This window comes from Pseudorasbora parva, chromosome 21, assembly GCF_024679245.1.
Source record: "Pseudorasbora parva isolate DD20220531a chromosome 21, ASM2467924v1, whole genome shotgun sequence".
NCBI classification, from domain to species: domain Eukaryota; kingdom Metazoa; phylum Chordata; class Actinopteri; order Cypriniformes; family Gobionidae; genus Pseudorasbora; species Pseudorasbora parva.
The window spans coordinates 35,239,236-35,256,210 of record NC_090192.1 but is presented as its reverse complement, the minus strand read 5'-3'; the positions used below and the strand labels follow the sequence as shown (position 1 = coordinate 35,256,210).

The window sequence follows — 16,975 nt, the reverse complement described above, 5'->3', positions numbered from 1 at the left end:
TCATTCTTTACTAATTAATGTTTATGCAAACCACTAATTCAATTCACATTTTAATATATATATATATATATATATATATATATATATATATATATATATATATATATATATATATATATATATATATATATATATATATGTCCTTCTTAAATAATTAGCATATTGTGATAAAGTTCATTATTTTCCATAATGTAATGATAGAAATTTAACTTTCATATATTTTAGAATCATGAAATATTTCAGGTCTTTTATTGTTTTAATACTGATGATTTTGGCATACAGCTCATGAAAACCCAAAATCTCAAAAAATGTGCATATTTCATCCGACCAATACAAGAAAAGTGTTTTTAATACAAAAAAAAGTCAACCTTCAAATAATTATGTTCAGTTATATGCACTTAATACTTGGTCGGGAATCCTTTCGCAGAAATGACTGCTTCAGTGCGGCGTGGCATGGAGGCAATCAGCCTGTGGCACTGCTGAGGTGTTATGGAGGCCCAGGATACTTCGATAGCGGCCTTACGCCTGTTTCACACCGCAAGCGTGAGCAGCACTTCAGCGTAACTACACCGTGACTGCAGCTGCAGACGCGCGACAGTATTCACACTGGAAGCGTTGGTGCAGCGTCACAGCAGCGGCTCCCACAATGATAGAGCCTATACCTGTCTGAGTGTTACATACTAAACTAAAATAAATAATTATATTTTCTGGGTAGTTTACTTTACTTTTTATAATACTTTCACCCAAACTGAATAAGTAAAACAAGTTTAAATGGTAAGCTTCTACAGATGATTTTTATTCTTCGTTTTCTTTTTCTGCATTTTGAGCGCTTTTGTGATATTATATTTATTTTGTCCATCAAAAGTGTGCTTTCGCTTTACACCGTGACTGCAGCTGCAGACCGAGAGCCTTTACCTGTCTGAAATACTAAACTAAACAAAAGTTTGTTACATTTTCTGGCTAGTTTACTTTATTTTTTATATTCATAACCATACTTTCACCCAAACTGAATAATCAAAACAAGTTTAAATTGCTAAAATCTTCCACAGATATTTTTTATTCTTCGTTTTCTTCTCTGACATACTCCAGTTATTGTTCAAATACACTACACGTGCTCCCTGTGTGCATTTTAGGCACTTTTTGTGTGAAATCACATTTATTTTGTCCTTTAAAAGTGTGCTTTCACTTTAATTGAGCGTCAGAAGCGTCAGCAGCGCAGCAAAAATAGGCTCGCAGCCGAAACCCCAGCTTCACTGCTGCTCACGCGCTGCTTCACTGCTGCTCACGCGCTGCTTCACTGCTGCTCACGCGCTGCTTCACTGCTGCTCACGCGACGCTCCTGCTTGACGCTCACGTGCTGCTCCTGCTCCCGGTGTGAATGCACTCATTGATTAACATGGGTGCCGAAAAAATACGCGCTGCTCACGCGCCGCTCACGCTTGCGGTGTGAAACGGCCGTTAAGCTCATCCAGAGTGTTGGGTCTTGCGTCTCTCAACTTTTTCTTCACAATATCCCACAGATTCTCTATGGGGTTCAGGTCAGGAGAGTTGGCAGGCCAGTTGAGCACAGTAATACCATGGTCAGTACACCATTTACCAGTGGTTTTGGCACTGTGAGCAGGTGCCAGGTCGTGCTGAAAAACGAAATCTTCATCTCCCAAAAGCTTTTCAGCAGATGTAAGCATGAAGTTCTCCAAAATCTCCTGATAGCTAGCTGCATTGACCCTGCCCTTGATAAAACACACTGGACCAACACCAGCAGCTGACATGGCACCCCAGACCATCACTGACTGTGGGTACTTGACACTGGACTTCAGGCATTTTGGCATTTCCTTCTCCCCAGTCTTCCTCCAGACTGGCACCTTGATTTCTGAATGACATGCAAAATTTGCTTTCATCCGAAAAAAGTACTTTGGCTCACTGAGCAACAGGGGCGCAACTACCCAGTGCCAGAGGGGTATGCAGCAACAATTTTGGTGCCCCCCCCCCCCCAAAAAAAAAAGCCGGACATCATTATGTATGGGATGTAAATTATAAAGGTTTATTTTAACGTATATCAGCCACTGTAGGCCAACCATAATTATACAGTATGTGCATATATATTGTTAACAATGTTAATTTAAAAAACAGTCACAAATTGACAAACATTAACATTATCAATCGGATTCCAATAAAGAAATGAAAAGAAAGAAATATGATTTGTTATACTGATTCCAAGTAGGAAACGGTTCTCGATGCCCAATACTAGTAACAATGTTACTACCAAACATTGGTTGCTACCGAGCGCTCTTTAGATCCTACTAAATTCTAACATGGCGTGCCTTTTCACTTGCCCATTTATCTAGTATGGCATCAAATGAAATAGTTCGTGCCACACTGTTTTCAATTGAAATGACTGCTAATTGGGTTAAGCGATCATTACTCATGTTGGAACGAAGGTATGTCTTTATCAGCTTTAGCTTGCTGAACGATCTCTCGGCAGTGGCAACTGTCATAGGCATTGTCAGGAAAACTCTCAGGGCTACTGTTACATTTGGAAAAACCAAATCAAGGTTCTCCTGTAGGAGGAAATTTAATTTATCCAGAGCCTTGTCACGACCCCTAAGTAGACGGCTTGCTGGGTAAATTTCCTGAATGATATCCCTTGAAACATCATTGGTAGCTAGGGCATATCTTGTCACCGATTCCTCCAACTCAGCTTTTGTCATGTGTTCCATTTTAAAGATGAACTTAAACTTTTCGGACACAAGCTGAAGATTGCAAAATCTGTCAGACAACTCCTGAATTACTGTGTCAACAATTGCATTGAAAACCGTGCACCTAAAATGGGTCTCAGGTTCCTGCTCATAGTGGCCAGTGCTGGAATCATCACCATGAAATCTCTTTTGCTTTCTGAAACGTCTCTCTCTAAACTCAGGGAAAGCATCCATCTCAATGGCTATTCGGCCTGCAATGTCAAGGGATTTTTGAAAGCCCTCCACTCTATACTTAAGCAAGAATTCTTTAAGAGAGTCTATCATTCTAATGGCAGTGTCCATCGAGATGTTGACTGCTTGCATTGCCTTGCTGACATAGGTGATCTCTGACAATAGATCATACCAAACCAAGAGGCACATGAGGAACTCCATGCTGACAATCTCGCCAGACAGTGACTTTGCCTCTGAGACAGTTTTGCTGTCTTTTTCCACTTCCTCAAGCTTTTCCAAAGCATCAAGGATCCCCCCTAACTGGAAACGTACAGCTTTGACTGAGTCTATTTTTGCTTCCCACCTGGTATCACTCAGAGGCTTCAGTGTAATGTCCACAAATTCTTTCAAAATATCCCACCTCTTCACCGAAGCCGAAAAAATGGTGTACAGTCTTTGGAGAGTGCCAAAAAAGGTTAGACACACCCTGTTTGATGACGCAGCATCACATAACAGGAGGTTCAGACTGTGGCTACAGCAGGGGATAAATAGTGCCTCTGGACACTTCTGCTGCACCAATGCTTGCACACCCTTGTGTATACCCCTCATATTTGAGCCATTGTCATAGCTCTGCCCCCTACAGTTAGCCAACTCCAACCCCAGGTTATCCAGTACCCCAGTCAGTGTTTCTGTAAGGCCTTTACCAGTTGTGTCCTTCACGACTGTGAAGCCAACAAAAGACTCATTTATGGTAGCATTCTTGTTGTCGTCTGTATGAACATACCGGATTATTACGGAGGCCTGCTCCTGCTTTGAAATGTCAGGTGTGCAATCCAACTCCACTGCAAAGTACTTGGAGGCTTTGACCTGGGCACAAATTTGACCAAGTACACATTCTGAAATTGAATCTAAAAATTCATTTTGAGTGCACCAGGAAAGATATCCTGTGGTTTCTTTAGAGGCTACCTTTCTAAGATGCTCTGCTAGTGTGACATCATATCGTGCTATGACCTCAAGGACACCCAGAAAATTTCCATTTTTAGGATCTCCTAATTTAGCATTCTTCCCCCTCAGTGGCAAGTTCCTTTCTGCAAGGAAGAGTATGCAGTCAATCACTCTCGTTAACACACTTCTCCAGTGTGCCTTTTCAGCATCTATGGCTCTTTGCAATGTTCTGTCAATAGTTTTACCAAGGCGTAAGCGTGATGCTAATTCTTTCCACAACAGATAAGCATTTATGTGATCACCACTGGTTTCATGGTGCTGCAGCGTTTTTGAAAGACACTGCCAGTTATTGTACCCCACCACAAAGCGTGTGTCGACAACTCTAGCTCCACCAAAAAGCTTACATGCAAAACAATACACTTTATTTGTGCTTTTGGAGTACAATAACCAATCCCGCTGCACTTTTTCTCCATTGGACATTGAACGAAAACAGTATGCTTTGGAAAAACACCTTCTACTTTTGTCTGATCTTGGATACGGCCCGTCAGGACATTTATGTGGGCCATTCTCAACCATACACTGCCTAAATGAGTCCCCAATCTGGTGTGGTGGTGGCCAGTCAGATGGATCTTCTGAGTAAGGCCTTGTCTCAGCCCTCTCCTCTTCACCTCTCTGTTTCACATTCTCTTCAACCTCAAATTCACCTCTCTTTTTCACATTCTCTTCCCCCTCATCTTCACCTCTCTTTTTCACATTCTCTTCCCCCTCATCTTCACCTCTCTTTTCCACATTCTCTTCCACCTCTTCTTCACCTCTCTTTTCCACATTCTCTTCCACCTCTTCTTCACCTCTCTTTTCCACATTCTCTTCCACCTTTTCTTCACCTCTCTTTTCCACATTCTCAGTGGTGAGTGGCTTTCCATCTCTGTCTGCACTATTTTTTACCCAAAAAGGACACAGTGAATAGGTTGGTCAACAGAACTTCAAACCATACTGGAGATTTAGTTTTGTGTGGTCTAACTAATAGAACTCCTACCTGATGTCATCACTGGTCTCATCTTTACTTGATGCCATCGCCAACCTCATGTCTGTCTCTTTTATTCCTTGCCTGTGTTCTTCTCCACTAAGACATATTGTCAAACAAACATTATGTAATAGATTTTCCATATTACTTTTTCCATACTAATAATATTAAGAAATTAATCTGTTGGTATCAAGTGGTCCCCCTACACTTCCACCTAATGTTAGACCTACCTGTTTCCTTCCCCTGTCTTTCCTGATCCACCATCCTCACACCTGAATGAAATGAACTCACTGTTAAATATAGCAGCCTAAATTCAATTCTTAAATCAGCCTAGTGATGGCATCAGATAAGACAACTATTAGGCAGTAAGGTTGTGCTGCTGTTGAAATTACATTCACATTTTGGATTTAAAAAAATACAAATATGGCAGACACACATACACACACAGACATAACACTATATATATATATATATATATATATATATATATATATATATATATATATATATATATATATATATATATATATATATATATATATATATATAAAGAACAGACATTTAAAAAGAGAGAAAGAGATGGGACCCTGTAATTACAGCTTCCATGTCACCCAACAGATGTAGATGTAACTATAGCTTGTATGTCTGACAGCACAGCTAACATGAACAGCAGCTAATGGTAAAGCAAAATCTATTAATGATCCAATGGTAAACCAGACATATTGCATAAGTTATGTTTTCCAGCTTCTAGTGTGACGGGTCTCCTGTTACTATTGGTGTTGCCGACCGGTGGGTGTGGCCTAGACTCATCGGGAGAACGATGTGCACCTGGGCAGGCTCTTTGAGCAAATTATGTGCACCTGTTTCTTCCTCTATTTAAGTTGCCTTTGAGAGTCAACGAGGAGGGGCTTGAGGGATTCTGAGAGAGCTCCAGCTTGTGCAACACCGTCATGAGACCGTCCTGAGTTGGTTGCTCCCTTTTTCAGTTTTGTTATGATTTTGTTTATCTTCTTTTTGATATTACTTTGAATTTGGTTCTGTTTGACTTTCTCATCATTTGTTCACCATAGATTTCTAGTTATTTTGCCTTGATTCAACATCTTATATTTTATTACTTATGTAAATAAACCTTATATGTTGCAAAACCTCACCAACCTACTATGTCCTCCACTTATTTGTCGCGGCTTTGAGCCGGTCGTGACAAATATGGGGGCTCGTCCAGCCAAATGACAGGGTTTTCTTTTAGTATGACATACAAATAGGTCTGTTTGTCTGTGTGAATTGATAAATGTTTATTTGGTTTGTTTGATTAGGTCGGTTTAAATTTGGTTTGTTTGTTGTAAGAAACAAATTTGGGAGTTAATTGCTCCAGTTTAATGTGATTTGATTTGGAAAGGAGTTAATTTGTTTACATTTTTTTTTGTATCATAAATTCGTTATATATTTTTTATTTTTTTTCAAAACTTTGGAGGTTTATAGTGGTTGGTTTGATGGTTTTTTTTTTTTTGTTGATTGTTTTGTGGGAGTTTTTTTCCAACTCAAGTATGGTAAGTATGGCTACTTTTTGTATATTTGAGGGAGATGTGGTTTTGGATTAGACTTTTCCCTAGATAGGTTTAGTGGAGTATCCTTAACCGGATGCTCCAATATTTTTTATTTTAGTTTGTTGTGTTTGTATGGTGAAAGCAGTTGGAGCATTTGTCTCGGGAACACATCCGTGTTTTGTAATGGTGACTCGTTAATCGGTTGCTATTGCAAACGCTGGTTTATAGTGTATAAAAACCCGCTGCAAGTAACTGTACGAAGATTAGGGATGAGTTTAGGTAGTTTCTAAATTTAGTTAGAGGGAATTGTTTGTCCAATTTCTCTCCCTCAAATTTTTTTTTGTGTAACTTAAGTAGCTGTATGTTGGTTGTTAAAATGGCCTCAAATGTGGAGGAATTTATTAGTGCTCCGTCTGAAGATTTGTTGAATGATTTTTCTAAAGATCAGCTAGTAGAACTTGCAACTCATTATAAAATTAATTTGTCAAGTCAGGACAAACGTCTGAAGGATAATCTTAAAACTACGATAAAGATGGAGTTACTTGAACGCAGAGTTTTAGAGTCTGAAATTTCAGAAGATGCGTCAACTTTTGATAATGTGACACCATCACCATCTCATTTAACTTTTGATCAACAAAAACAATTGTTATTAATTCAGGCTGAAATGAAGGAAAAAATGTTAGACGCACAAAATCACATTGAGTTACAGAAAATCAAATTATTTATTGTGCATGCTTCCTTATATTTACCAGTTATTATTTTGCATTAGTTGTTTTCCAAATTTATGTAATTTATTGTACATGGCCTGCTACCTTATATTTTACAGTTTTCAGCTCAGCAACCTCGTTTTGCATATAAACTAGCCTTGATTTAATCCCCCATTTGGCAGCTACATTTCTAGTGTTAGCAAATGCTAGCTGGTCTGTTAACATGAATATGTGCAAGCCTCCAAGCACAGATGCCATGCCACACTTTAAATCCTACCTGTTGCCTTTCACCATCCACTTGTTAAGCTGCTGTCGCATCCCTTGACATGCCATCTCCTTTTCCCTCTTTCTTTTTCTATTTTTAGCCCCCGACAGCTTTTTTGCTTTATCCATCTTTAAACTTTGCGTATAGTACTATGACAACTCTACTCCTGTTCGCTCAGCGCGCTCACGGGGTGCCGGCGCCCCCGCCAGGCGGCACGCCCACTCGCGATATTCCATTATTATCCCAAATTATTTTATGGAATCTTATGAGGGCGCCTACTCTAGCCTGTTAGTCCTCTAAAATGTTATATAATATTGAGGAAATACAGAAATGATTTAGAAACGCACAACAGCATCTACATTTAGAGAATTAAAAAAAAAAAAAAAAAAAAAAATTATACCATCGCTTTGGCGCCCCCAAGGTGCTGCGCCCCTATGCGCCGCATATAGCGCATACCCACTTTTTGCGCCACTGCTGAGCAACAGTCCAGTGCTGCTTCTCTGTAGCCCAGAAGTGGCTTGACCTGGGGACACCTGTAGCACCTGTAGCCCATTTCCTGCACTCGCCTTTGCACGGTGGCTCTGGATGTTTCTACTCCAGACTCAGTCCACTGCTTCCGCAGGTCCCCCAAGGTCTGGAATCGGTCCTTCTCCACAATCTTCCTCAGAGTCCGGTCACCTCTTCTCGTTGTGCAGCGTTTTTTGCCACACTTCCCACAGACTTCCCACTGAGGTGCCTTGATAGCACTCTGGGAACAGCCTATTCGTTCAGAAATTTCTTTCTGTGTCTTACCCTCTCGCTTGAGGGTGTCAATGATGGCCTTCTGGACAGGGTCGGGTCGGCAGTCTTACCCATGATTGTGGTTTTGAGTAATGAACCAGGCTGGGAGTTTTTAAAAGCCTCAGGAATCTTTTGCAGGTGTTTAGAGTTCATTAGTTGATTCAGATGATTAGGTTAATAGCTCGTTTAGAGAACCTTTTCATGATATGCTAATTTTTTGAGATTTTGTTGTTGTTGAGATTTTTAGAGAAACTTTGGGTTTTCAGGAGCTGTATGACAAAATCATCAGTATTAAAACAATACAAGACCTGAAATATTTCAGTTGGTGTGCAATGAATCTAAAATATGAACTTTATCACAATATGCTAATTTTTTGAGAAGGACCTGTATATATATAAATTATATATATATATATATATATATATATATATATATATATATATATATATATATCCCTTTAAAGAGCATGATAAAAAAATTGGTTAACTTAAAAAAGTAAGTAACCTGAGTGATTTTTAGTTTATTGAAATTAAAAATTTGAGTTGATAATACTATTGTATCCGAACCACATAAAAATGTGATCAATCAGGAAAATAGCACAATTTGGCATGTTTCACTGCGTCATCACAAATAAAACACACACAATTACCCAATTATGCTTACAATATGCTTTTAATGGTATTTGAATAAAGGTTGTTGATTCTCAAAAGTGTTCATTGCACTAAGTCAAAATTTTAAGGCAACCAGGTAGCTTATTTTTTAAATATTTTTTTTCAGCGTAGGGTTGGAAGATCGGTTAAATAAATACACTGGAGCTAAACCATTTAAGAACGTATAGTTCAGTAGCAATACTTTGTAATCTATACAGAACTTGAATTACAGAACAACCAGTGTGGCGATGATAAAATTGGTATTCATGAACTGGTATTAGAACTCTATAGCAGCTGCATTTCAGACTAATGTAGCTTGTTTATTAAAGATGCAGGACAACCACCTAGTATTGCATTACAGTAATCAAGTCTAGAGGTCATGAATGCCAGGAAAGTTAGTTCATGCACCACAGCTCAAACGCTGCTAATCTTACTGTATAAGCATTTTTAGACTCAAAGTCTGAAAACTAATCTTTACTTCACTCCGCCAGCAATTCACATTGGGTGTGAGGAGGTTTGCAGTTCAAACAGCTTGATTAAATTTGATTTGTGATTGTTCATGCTTAAATGTGTGTAAGATGGCTTTCAAATAGCAAGTGGGAAAACGCATCAATTCTTGCTCTAACACCCATTTTTCTTTTTGCGTCCCACTTCACCTTCTCCTTGTGTTCGTTTAAATAGTGGTGTTACCATCAGGAATCATTTGAGGTGATTAATAACTCGATAACTCAAATTCAACATGCATGAAATGACACTGTGACCTTGGCTTCACCCACAGACTCGAGAAGGACTGCAAATTGTCTGCTAATTGAATGTTGGAGGTGAGAGAGAGAGAGAAAGGCTAAAAGACAGAAAGACAGACCCACACTGTAAACTTCCTTGTGAATGAAGCCATCATCCTGCCAGCACTGACAACACTCGCAGAGCTGAGTGGGTCTTGTGTCGGCGGAGGGCGAACACGGTGAACCGGACCAGAGAGGGAGGGAATGTACACAGACACTCTGTATAAACTGAGAAGACACTTGTTTAATTATGGGCCACTGCGTCATTTATTTGCCATACAAAGGATTCACAGTCAACCCTCAAATTGCTGTGGGTGCAGACAGACTGTTACATTCCAATGATCCCAGAGCAGAAAAACACAGTAGGCTCATTGATTTTTATGCAGCTCTATTATATACGGCTCCTGACATGCCAGTTCTGTCTTTCACAGACATAGAGAGCCCTATCATACACCTGGCGCAATGCGGCGTCAGGCATGGTGCAAGTCTTTTTTGTTAGTTTCAGCCCGACACAAATCATTTTCACTTCCTGAGCTGCATTGTTTAAAAAGCAAATGCACTCGCGCCCATCTGGTCACCAATGAGCGTGCTGGTCTGAAAACGAGCTGTGTTCAGGCTCATTGTTGGCAAGTTGCTATTCTGAGGCGATTGAAATAGACTGCACCAGTGACCAACAAAAACCTGGTCTAAAATCAATAGCGCAGTATTATTTCACACAGGGAACGTGCAGCAGGACACAAATATTTTTAAATATTAAAATAAAAGAATTCATCTCTGTAGAAGCGTTCAGTCTTTCCACTCACAAATAGCGAATCCTCCATGGTACAAGCGCAACTGGCTTTTAAAGGGAATGGGAGATGAGACTCTGATTGGTTAATTGCACGTAAAGCCCAAAACACAGCCATGACTCCTTAACTCTTTCCCTGCCAAACACGGAATTTTTCCGTTATTTGTGGGAAAACGCTTCCAGGCCAAAAATTGAATTTTCCGGGTTTACATTTTTTCACTGTCAGACGCTAGGGGGCGCTAATACACATCTTCTGCATGAGAACTGAATCTCCAAGCATTAGGGTGTTAATGTTGATGTAGATTCAATCTACTCCATCCGTGTTTGATCCTCTCTCTGAATCTGATCCTGAAACAGTCTTTCACAAAAACTTGATTTTCTCAGCTTTTTGTTAAACATGTAGCTTACCCATGTTGTTTTTTTGTTTTTTGTTTTTTTAAGAAGAGGGGGGAAAACCCCTTTAGACCATGTGCCAGGCGTGGTGACCAATTTTACCATCGTTAAAATAGCAAAAATAGATTCGGACACGCCCTAAATTCACTTGTGCCATGCGCTTTACACCATGCACTCAGATCATTAAAATAGGGTCCAGTGTTATTGGCAAATCTCAGAATGTTTTCTAAAGTTTTATTTTCCTTTTTATCCTTTATGTCTAATATATTTTGATATCTACTGTACTTTTTTTAATGTTTGCATCCAACATAAAATCAAATTCTCTACCAAGTTTACTACTATAATGTCACATTCCTTTCTAGGATTCAACATACAAAATACTAATAGATCAGACACACTGCCATTCAAATGTTTGAAGTTAGAGACACTCTGTCACGGTACTGAGAGCGAGAACCAAATGCAGAATGAGCGGGTTAAAATTGAACAATAATAGACGACAAAAGAATTGTGAGGCAGGAACAAAGTCCAAACATTAGGGGCAGGACAAAAGGGAGAACTGGCTGGTCATGGTTGAGACAGCAAAGATGTGATGGCCAGTAATGGAGACAAGGCAGTGGCTGAGGGAAGCAGGCTTGACAGTTGGTGATAAGACTTGCCATAGAACCAGACTGGTTGCCAGGCCAAGAAAGTCAATGACTAGGGTGGAAGCATAATGCAGGACACACGAGACAAGACAAGACAAGACAAGACAAGAGATAAACAAACAAGCAAAAAATGAATAGGGATAAATGCAAACAGTATCTGGAAAAGATGTGTACAAAAGCTGTCAAAACTCTAAACAATAAGTAGAGTTGATACTCCTTGGCATTCTGTTCTTCATTAAGGTGAGAGTGTTTAACGCGAATGGAGAGCATTATAAAAGTCACCTTTGCCAAAGAAAGATTTACAATGGAGAATCTTTATGGCACTATTGCAGTGAATGCATTTGTTTCAGTCATAAACCCTATTTAAAATTAGCAATGAATGTCCTTTTCTTTTCTTTTTTTTGCTTCCAGAAAGAAAAAGTTTTAAATACATTTGGAGATTATTTTGCCATTTGCTGAATTTTAGGTCAGGCAAAAAAAAGTCAATTTATGTTCAAGTAGCAATTTACAAATTGTATTTCTTAACCATAGAGAAATCCAGAATTTTAAATTAAAAATCCATGGGGGAGCTTATGTCTTTTTAATTGATTTAATATTAGGGGGCTCTGTGTGTAATTATTAATGAGAGTTTACAATTTGTACATGTTTTAAAATGACTGATTTTGAATGTGTATTGACTTTTGTTTTGTTTTGAGTATTTGATATGAATTATGTTTTATGTGTCTTAGGTAGGAATGGATTGTATTTAAGGATAATTGTAATAAAGGAGTAAAGGAGTGTTGAAATTCAAACTCACTCTCTCTCTCTCTCTCTCTCTCTCTCTCTCTCTCTCTCTCTCTCTCTCTCTCTCTCTCTCTCTCTCTCTCTCTCTCTCTCTCTCTCTCTCTCTCTCTCTCTCTCTCTCTCTCTCTCTCTCTCTCTCTCTCTCTCTCTCTCTCTCTTTTCACCTGCGAATTTTCACCTGCCCTAAAGTCCCAAGCAAGGGTAAGCAGTAGACTAAGAATTATTGCCAGATTTATCTGTCTCTCTTTTTCTCCTCTCCTTGTCACTCTCTTGAAACTTGCAGGAGAGTAATTGTTGCCATGTTAATATTTTAGTCTGACATTGACACGACAGGGCATGGCTGGGAGCAGGACAGCGAATATCAAAAGGTTTCAGTACACAAAGGTATCAGTCATCCTGTGCCATACATCACCCGCTTCAGACCGGAGAAAGTTTCTATTCACACATACAGATCGTCTGAGCAGTTTATCTGCTCTCGGCCTGTCAGTAACTCAATATCCTTTTGGCTCGGACAGATATTACGTGCGGTCAGAAATATATGTACACTATCATTCAAAAGTTTGAGGTCTAAATTTTTTCTAAACATCAATCATGTTCACCAAGGCTGCATTTATCTGTTAAAACAGCAATGGGAAATAACTGTTTCTTATTTTAATATATATTTTTTTTATTATTCCTGTTATGACAAAGCTGAATTTTCAGCATTATTACTCCAGACTTCAGAAATCATTCTAATATGCTGATATACTCATTATCAATGTTGAAAATGACTTCACATTTTTTGCAACCATGATACATTTAGGATTATTCGATGAACAGAAAGGATTATTTGAAGTATTTTGTAACATTATAAATGGCTACTGTCAATTTAGTGAATACAAGTATTTATTTCTTTAAAAAAATCTTACTGACCCCAAACTCTGAATGTTAGTGTTTAGGTGAAGCACGAAATTACCACTCATATACTCTGACTATTGATCAGATGATTGATTGATTCTGTGCATTGATATTTGCATTCAAGACGCAAAGCTCTGCTTCAAAAAAGCTATGCCCCATTCCCATTTCTCTGCTTTACAAAGGAAACCCCCATAGAGTTATTTAAATCACACGTTTTGCTGTAAGCTAGAGCTAAAGATGTAATTTGGGATTCATGTCATGCTCTGGGTTTCCTTCAACATATAAATAAACATATATGATAATGTAAATATATGCACACTTACTAGTCACAGTGAGGAAAACAGAAATAAAGACAGATGGAGAAAGAGAAAGGAAGAACAAAGACTGAGCTGAAAAGCAGCAGACGACAAAAAACAACAACCTTAAAGTAACAAAGTCCTGAAAAGCCTGATGTAATAACCATTAGTGCAAAACACTTCTGTGTCCTGTACATGTAACAGGGAGACAGTCATTCAAAACCTAGTGAGCTGTCATTTTAAGACATCATAAAAATAGTTGCAGAATAGTTGTAAAACTGAGTGTATCTTTCAGAGTGAAACCAGTCTCAGAATATACTGCAATAATCTCAATGAAAAATTGTCCAAGATAGCAGATGAATGAAGAGATATGTATATGTAACCCCTCCTGTTCGAACTGCCTGCTCCAAGCGGGATTCAAACTCAGGTCCACTGCCATGAGAGTCAGACGCTCTAACGTGGAGGCTAAAGGCTGCAACCTCTAGCTTCAGTCCCTAGAGCGTGCCTTGAGATCAGAGGAGTGAGGTTTACTCGCACAGCAACTACTAGCTGGCCTCCGATAAACTCAACCCCTTAAAGGGTTAGTTCACCCAAAAATGAAATTGATGTCATTAATGACTCACCCTAATGTCGTTCCTCATCCGTAAGACCTCCGTTCATCTTCAGAACACAGTTTAAGATATTTTATATTTAGTCCGAAAGCATATGCAAGTGTATGCACATGAACGGTTATGAATAAGCAAATTGATTCATAATTCGGATCGTGTGTCAAACTGCTGAAATCATGTGACACTAGCGATCCGAATCATGAATCAATATGCTGTTTCATAACCGTTCAAATCTTTATTTGAGGATTGACAACAAACGCGGAAGAGAAGACATATATAAATGTTTACAAAATGGCACGTAAAACCATATGAAAGAACAATATCCCTGTCTGCACAAAGAAATATGCCTCATGTAAAATCCACAAGCGGTCAATTAAAAATATAAAAAAGGTCACTTTGTGTTTAAGAGAGAGAATAAACGGGATTTAAGGCCAATTATTTAAGATAAAGTTCGAAACTCGCTCATTTAAGAACGTGCATTTATTACAAGGACAGAGCTAGAAAATAACGTAGAAGTGTTTAAAATGCAACGCCTATAGTTCAATTGAAACGCCCTCTTTGGCTTGTTGTTGATGCAGTAAACTGAATGTATAAGGCAAGCTGACTGTTTAAATAAAAGCACTGAAATAAAAAGGTGCTGTTTATCTCTTAATCAGTGTAGGGCCATTCACAGGTCGCGGTTTTGCGGTTAAAATGCGTTATGCATGTCTAGAGATCAGATTTTTTTCATCTTGAGTGCCTAAGCCGCGTCATGCACAATACTATGCAAACGTATGGAAGAGATGCAAGCGCAATAGTCAAACCGGTAATCTGCAAGACCGGTAATGTTTACATTAAAAACGAAAGAAAAGTAGCGCAATGGAATTAAAAAAAAAATCCTGCATTGTCGCATTTAATTGCCCCTTCTCCACGCATTTATGGTTGCATTCATTGCTATATTAACATGTAAGCTTACATTCTGTTTTCTTTCCAAATTATCACTGGACAGTAGAAAAGTGAAAATGTTTATCTAAAGTCAAGGTAATCTGAAGATCGCCACTGTCCCCGTCTCCCTCTCTCTTCTCGCAACAGGAGCTACGTCACTCAAATTGATATCTATGGCAACGTTGCCCAGGCAAGCACACGCAGTGCATGCACTAAGCACGTAAACAGATCAAGACTTCACACACAGGCAAACACGACTCGGGTAACGCACGAAAGCGCGTTCCTATAGTCTAGTAAAGTAGTGTAGTTACCTATATTTTTAGTGTAGTGCTTTACTTTACTTCGTTACTCAAAAAAGTAATATCGTTACTGTAATTCGTTACTTTGTAACTTGTTTCCCCCCACACTGTAATGAACCAACTGATGTCTCATATGGACTACTTTGATGATGTTTTTATTACCTTTCTTGACATGGACAGTATAGTGTGCATACACTTGCATACGCCCTCAGACTAAATATTCACGAGTTCCCACTTACATCAAATTAAATAGAGTAAAGATTATGCGTATTTGGCGTGCTGTCCAGGGGAGGGCTCCGGGCTCGGATTTTTGCCCGAACCCAGAGTATCCCCCCCGTGATAAAGATACTCTATAACTAGACTGTAATGTTTTATGGATTGTGATGGCATCTAATGAGAGTTTATTAATTTGAAGTGAGGAGATGGGGTGGTGGAGGGATGCTAAAATAAAAATGGTCAACGAGAGGAGGTAAATCTGTAGTATAAGTACACCTCCTATTGTTGATCAGATTGATTAGCTTACCATGCTCCACCTGTGTTTAATTAGGTTTAATTATCTGATGTGCTCCCCTTGTTAATTAGGTTTGATTAGCTGACGGCTCCGTTGTTTAATTATCTGTTAGTGCTCCTCCCGAAACTAGTTAATAAAACTTCACTAAAATATCTTAAACTGTGTTGCGAAGATGAACGGAGGTCTTACGAGTGTGGAACAACATTAGGGTGATTCATTAATGACATCAATTTCATTTTTGGGTGAACTAACCCTTTAAACCTCACTCCCATATGGGTCACAGCACCAATGTTCTAACGTTCAGACCCCTCCTATTATTTATGGATAAATAATACAGGAGGGGTCTGAACGTTAGAACATTGGTGCTGTGACCCATATGGGAGTGAGGTTTAAAGGGTTAGTTCACCCAAAAATGAAATTGATGTCATTAATGAATCACCGTTCATTTCATCTTTGGGTGAACTAACCCTTTAAACCTCACTCCCATATGGGTCACAGCACCAATGTTCTAACGTTCAGACCCCTCCTGTTCGAACCGCCCGCTCTAAGTGGGACTCGAAGCCTGGTCCTGCCGGCATGAGAGTTGGACGCTTTAACAAGGAGGCTTAAGGTTGCACCTTCTAGTGTCAGTCGCTGGAGCGTCTCTTGGGGTCAGAGGAGTGAGGTTTACTTGCGCAGGGATTACTAGCTGGCCTCTGTTACATATACATATTAACAAGGTGATCTTGAGAAAAAATGGATAAATAATAAAGATTGTGAAATGTTAAAGAAAAATGAGTTTATTTGGACCACCTTGCTCCTAAAGAATCAGAACAAGTAAGAATAAATAATTACTGATGCATATATTTTCTACATATACATACACAGGAACCTTTAAAATAGTATAAGGGGTACTTTAAGAAATTGATATTAACAAGATGAATTAATCAATTTATGCTACAAAAGATTCCTATTTCAAATAAATGTTCTTTCGAACTTTCCATTCCTCAAAGCCGACAATAACCAGATTATAATTTTCAGAAATTCTAAATGTGATTCACAGCATGTTCAGTCAGAAAATACAAGCGCAGACAGACGCCAACAGACAAACCCCGATCTGACTAAGGTCTATTGCTAAGACTATTGCATCATTAACAGCATTATCAACTGGGAGTTGAGTCTCTTGTGAGTGAGAAGTGCTTTTGGAATGATTCACAGAGTTGCGGTCAATGTAAAGAGTTCCAAATCAAT

General features: G+C 38.9%; 1 protein-coding gene across 1 annotated transcript in view; it reads right to left on the bottom strand.

The window, feature by feature from the left end:
• LOC137056245 (cadherin-18) overlaps positions 1-16,975 on the bottom strand; it is a 331,361-nt gene that overhangs the window by 258,787 nt on the left and 55,599 nt on the right. The window lies entirely within an intron of this gene.